Here is a 6,386-nt window from a genome sequence, read left to right as displayed (position 1 = left end):
ACCACTGGAAATGCAGTGCTGTGAGTCCAGAGAGTGCCCTGGCAACACTGGGGATGCACTGCAGTTAGTCCAGAGAGTGCTCTGGCAGCACTGGTAATGCAGTGCAGTGAGTCCAGAGAGTGCACTGGCACCACTGGGAATGCAGTGCCGTGAGTCCACAGAGTGCACTGGCAACACTGGGGATGCACTGCAGTGAGTCCAGAGAGTGCACTGGCACCACTGGGGATGCTCTGCAGTGAGTATAGACAGTGCACTGGCACGACTTGGGATGCAGTGCAGTGAGTCCAGAGAGTGCACTGGCACCACTGGGGATGCACTGCAGTGAGTCCAGAGAGTGCACTGGCAACACTGGGGATGCAGTGAAGTGATTCCAGAGCGTGCACTGCACCTTGGGGATGCAGAGCAGTGAGTCCAGAGAGTGCACTGGCACCACTCGGGATGCAGTGCAGTGAGTCCAGAGAGTGCACTGGCAACACTGGGGATGCAGTGAAGTGATTCCAGAGCGTGCACTGGCACCACTGGGGATGCAGTGCAGTGAGTCCAGAGAGTGCCCTGGGACCAGTGGGAATGCACTGCAGTGAGTCCAGAGAGTGCACTGGCACCACTGGGGATGCAGTGCAGTGAGTAAACAGAGTGCACTGGCACCACTGCGGATGCAGTGCTGTGAGTCCAGGGAGTGCACTGTCAGCACTGGGGATGCAGTGCAGTGAGTCCAGAGAGTGCACTGGCACCACTGTGGATGCAGTGCAGTGAGTCCAGAGAGTGCACTGGCACCACTGGGGATGCAGTGCAGTGAGTCCATAGAGTGCAGTGGCACCACTGGGGATGCAGTGCAGTGAGTCCAGAGAGTGCACTGGCACCACTGGGGATGCAGTGCAGTGAGTGCAGAGAGTGCACTGGCACCAGTGGGGATGCACTGCAGAGAGTGCACTGGCACCACTGGGGATGCACTGCAGTGACGCTAAAGAGTGCACTGGCACCACTGCGGATGCAGTACCGTGAGTCCAGAGAGTGCACTGGCACCACTGGGGATGCAGTGCAGTGAGTGCAGAGAGTGCTCTGGCACCACTGGGGATGCAGTGCAGTGAGTCCAGAGAGTGCACTCGCACCACTGGGGATGCAGTGCAGTGAGTCCAGAGAGTGTACTGGCACCAATGGGGATGCACTGCAGTGAGTCCAGAGAGTGCACTGGCACCACTGGGAATGCAGCGCAGTGAGTCCAGAGAGTGCAGTGACACCACTGGGGATGCAGTGCAGTGAGTCCATAGAGTGCACTGGCACCACTGGGGATGCAGTGCAGTGAGTCCAGAGAGTGCACTGGCACCACTGGGGATGCAGTGCAGTGAGTCCAGAGAGTGCACTGTCAGCACTGGGGATGCAGTGCAGTGAGTCCAGAGAGTGCACTGGCACCACTGGGGATGCAGTGCAGTGAGTGCAGAGAGTGCCCTGGCACCACTGGGGATGCAGTGCAGTGAGTCCAGAGAGTGCACTGGCACCACTGGGGATGCAGTGTAGTGAGTCTAGTAAGTGCTCTGGTACCAGTGGGGATGCACTGCAGTGAGTGCACTGGCACCACTGGGGATGCACTGCAGTGACGCTAAAGAGTGCACTGGCACCACTGGGAATGCACTGCAGTGACTCCAGAGAGTGCCCTGGCACAACTGGGAATGCAGTGCAGTGAGTCCAGAGAGCGCACTGGCACCACTGGGGATGCAGTGCAGTCAGTAAACAGAGTGCACTGGCACCACTGGTGATGCAGTGCCGAGAGTCCAGAGAGTGCTCCTGCACCACTGGGGATGCAGTGCAGTGAGTCCAGAGAGTGCACTGGCAACACTGGGGATGCACTGCAGGGAGTCCAGTGTGAGCACTGGCACCACTGGGGATGCAGTGCAGTGAGTCCATAGAGTGCACTGGCACCACTGGGAATGCAGTGCAGTGAGTCCAGAGAGTGCAGTGACACCACTGGGGATGCAGTGCTGTGAGTCCATAGAGTGAACTGGCACCACTGGGGATACAGTGCAGTGTGTCCAGAGAGTGCACTGGCACCACTGGGGATGCAGTGCAGTGAGTCCAGTAAGTGCACTGGCACCACTGGGGATGCACTGCAGTGAGTGCACTGGCACCACTGGGGATGCACTGCAGTGACGCTAAAGAGTGCACTGGCACCACTGGGAATACACTGCAGTGAGTCCAGAGAGTGCACTGGCACCAATGGGGATGCACTGCAGTGAGTGCACAGAGTGCACTGGCACCACTGGGGATGCACTGCAGTGAGTCCAGAGAGTGCACTGGCACCACTGGACCTGTACTGTAGTAAGTCCAGAGATTGCACTGGCACCACTGGGGATGCAGTGCAGTGAGTCCAGAGAGTGCACTCACACCACTGGGGATGCAGTGCAGTGAGTCCAGAGAGTGCACTAGGAGCACTGGGGATGCAGTGCCGTGAGTCCAGAGAGTGCACTGGCACCACTGGGAATGCAGTGCTGTGTGTCAGAGAGTGCCCTGGCAACATTGGGGATGCACTGCAGTGAGTCCAGAGAGTGCACTGGCACCACTGGTAATGCAGTGCAGTGAGTCCTGAGAGTGCAATGGCACCACTGGGAATGCACTGCAGTGACTCCAGAGAGTGCCCTGGCACAACTGGGAATGCAGTGCAGTGAGTCCAGAGAGTGCACTGGCACCACTGGGGATGCAGTGCAGTGAGTAAACAGAGTGCACTGGCACCACTGGTGATGCAGTGCCGTGAGTCCAGAGAGTGCACTGGCACCACTGGTGATGCAGTGCAGTGAGTCCAGAGAGTGTACTGGCGCCACTGGGGATGCAGTGCAGTGAGTCCAGAGAGTGCACTGGCACCACTGGGGATGCACTGCAGTGAGTCCAGTGTGAGCACTGGCACCACTGGGGATGCAGTGCAGTGAGTCCATAGAGTGCACTGGTACCACTGGGAATGCAGTGCAGTGAGTCCAGAGAGTGCAGTGACACCACTGGGGATGCAGTGCAGTGAGTCCATAGAGTGCACTGGCACCACTGGGGATGCAGTGCAGTGAGTCCAGAGAGTGCACTGGCACCACTGGGGATGCAGTGCAGTGAGTCCAGTAAGTGCACTGGCACCAGTGGGGATGCACTGCAGTGAGTGCACTGGCACCAGTGGGGATGCACTGCAGTGACGCTAAAGAGTGCACTGGCACCACTGTGAATACACTGCAGTGAGTCCAGAGAGTGCATTGGCACCACTGGGGATGCAGTGCAGTGAGTCCAGAGAGTGCACTGGCACCACTGGGGATGCAGTGCAGTGAGTAAACAGAGTGCACTGGCACCACTGGTGATGCAGTGCAGTGAGTAAACAGAGTGCACTGGCACCACTGGTGATGCAGTGCCGAGAGTCCAGAGAGTGCACTGGCACCACTGGGGATGCACTGCAGGGAGTCCAGTGTGAGCACTGGCACCACTGGGGATGCAGTGCAGTGAGTCCATAGAGTGCACTGGCACCACTGGGAATGCAGTGCAGTGAGTCCAGAGAGTGCAGTGACACCACTGGGGATGCAGTGCTGTGAGTCCATAGAGTGAACTGGCACCACTGGGGATGCAGTGCAGTGTGTCCAGAGAGTGCACTGGCACCACTGGAGATGCAGTGCAGTGAGTCCAGTAAGTGCACTGGCACCACTGGGGATGCACTGCAGTGAGTGCACTGGCACCACTGGGGATGCACTGCAGTGACGCTAAAGAGTGCACTGGCACCACTGGGAATACACTGCAGTGATTCCAGAGAGTGCACTGGCACCACTGGGGATGCACTGCAGTGAGTGCACAGAGTGCACTGGCACCACTGGGGATGCAGTGCAGTGAGTCCAGAGAGTGCACTGGCACCACTGGACCTGTACTGTAGTAAGTCCAGAGATTGCACTGGCACCACTGGGGATGCAGTGCAGTGAGTCCAGAGAGTGCACTCACACCACTGGGGATGCAGTGCAGTGACTCCAGAGAGTGCACTAGGAGCACTGGGGATGCAGTGCCGTGAGTCCAGAGAGTGCACTGGCACCACTGGGAATGCAGTGCTGTGTGTCAGAGAGTGCCCTGGCAACATTGGGGATGCACTGCAGTGAGTCCAGAGAGTGCACTGGCACCACTGGTAATGCAGTGCAGTGAGTCCTGAGAGTGCAATGGCACCACTGGGAATGCACTGCAGTGACTCCAGAGAGTGCCCTGGCACAACTGGGAATGCAGTGCAGTGAGTCCAGAGAGTGCACTGGCACCACTGGGGATGCAGTGCAGTGAGTAAACAGAGTGCACTGGCACCACTGGTGATGCAGTGCCGTGAGTCCAGAGAGTGCACTGGCACCACTGGTGATGCAGTGCAGTGAGTCCAGAGAGTGTACTGGCGCCACTGGGGATGCAGTGCAGTGAGTCCAGAGAGTGCACTGGCACCACTGGGGATGCACTGCAGTGAGTCCAGTGTGAGCACTGGCACCACTGGGGATGCAGTGCAGTGAGTCCATAGAGTGCACTGGTACCACTGGGAATGCAGTGCAGTGAGTCCAGAGAGTGCAGTGACACCACTGGGGATGCAGTGCAGTGAGTCCATAGAGTGCACTGGCACCACTGGGGATGCAGTGCAGTGAGTCCAGAGAGTGCACTGGCACCACTGGGGATGCAGTGCAGTGAGTCCAGTAAGTGCACTGGCACCAGTGGGGATGCACTGCAGTGAGTGCACTGGCACCACTGGGGATGCACTGCAGTGACGCTAAAGAGTGCACTGGCACCACTGTGAATACACTGCAGTGAGTCCAGAGAGTGCATTGGCACCACTGGGGATGCAGTGCAGTGAGTCCAGAGAGTGCACTGGCACCACTGGGGATGCAGTGCGGTGAGTCCAGAGAGTGCCCTGGCACCACTGGGGATGCAGTGCAGTGAGTCCAAGAGAGTGCACTGGCACCACTGGGGATGCAGTGCAGTGAGTCCAGAGAGTGCACTGGCAACACTCGGGATGCAGTGAAGTGATTCCAGAGCGTGCACTGGCACCTTGGGGATGCAGAGCAGTGAGTCCAGAGAGTGCACTGGCACCACTCGGGATGCAGTGCAGTGAGTCCAGAGAGTGCACTGGCACCACTGGGGATGCAGTGCAGTGAGTCCAGAGAGTGCCCTGGGACCAGTGGGAATGCACTGCAGTGACTCCAGAGAGTGCCCTGGCACAACTGGGAATGCAGTGCAGTGAGTCCAGAGAGCGCACTGGCACCACTGGGGATGCAGTGCCGTGAGTAAACAGAGTGCACTGGCACCACTGGTGATGCAGTGCCGAGAGTCCAGAGAGTGCACTGGCACCACTGGGGATGTAGTGCAGTGAATCCAGAGAGTGCACTGTCACCACTGCGGATGCACTGCAGTGATTCCAGAGAGTGCACTGGCACCACTGGGGAAGCAGTGCAGTGAGTCCAGAGAGTGCACTGGCACCACTGGGGATGCAGTGCAGTGAGAGCAGAGAGTGCCCTGGCACCACGGGGATGCAGTGTAGTGAATGCAGAGAGTGCCCTGGCACCATTGGGGATGCAGTGCAGTGAGTCCAGAGAGTGCACTGGCACCACTGGGGATGCACTGCAGTGAGTCCAGAGAGTGCCCTGGCACCACTGGGGATGCAGTGCAGTGAGTCCAGAGAGTGCACTGGCAGCAATGGGAATGCAGTGCAGTGAGTCCAGAGAGTGCAGGGGCACCATTGGGGATGCAGTGCAGTGAGTCCAGAGAGTGCACTGGCACCACTGGGGATGCAGTGCAGTGAGTCCAGAGAGTGCACTGGCACCACTGGGGATGCACTGCAGTGACTCTAGAGAGTGCACTGGCACCACTGGGGATGCACTGCAGTGAGTCCACAGAGTGCACTGGCACCACTGGGGATGCAGTGCAGTGAGTCCAGAGAGTGCAGTGGCACCACTGGGGATGCAGTGCAGTGAGTGCAGAGAGTGCCCTGGCACCACTGGGGATGCAGTGCAGTGAGTCCAAAGAGTGCACTGGCACCATTGAACATGCAGTGCAGTGAGTCCAGAGAGTGCACTGGCACCACTGGGGATGCAGTGCAGTGAGTCCAGAGAGTGCACTGGCACCACTGGAGCTGTACTGTAGTGAGTCCAGAGAGTGCACTGGCACCACTGGGAATGCAGTGCAGTGAGTCCAGAGAGTGCACTGGCACCACTGGGGATGCAGTGCAGTGAGTCCAGTGTGTGCACTGGCACCACTGAGGATGCAGTGCAGTGAGTCCAGAGAGTGCACTGGCACCACTGGGGATGCAGTGCAGTGAGTCCATAGAGTGCACTGGCACCACTGGGGATGCAGTGCAGTGAGTCCAGAGAGTGTACTGGCACCACTGGGGATGCACTGCAGTGAGTCCAGAGAGTGCA

Source organism: Anser brachyrhynchus (genome assembly GCF_964034855.1).
Source record: "Anser brachyrhynchus genome assembly, contig: SCAFFOLD_186, whole genome shotgun sequence".
NCBI lineage: Eukaryota > Metazoa > Chordata > Aves > Anseriformes > Anatidae > Anser > Anser brachyrhynchus.
This window is presented reverse-complemented; position numbering follows the sequence as displayed.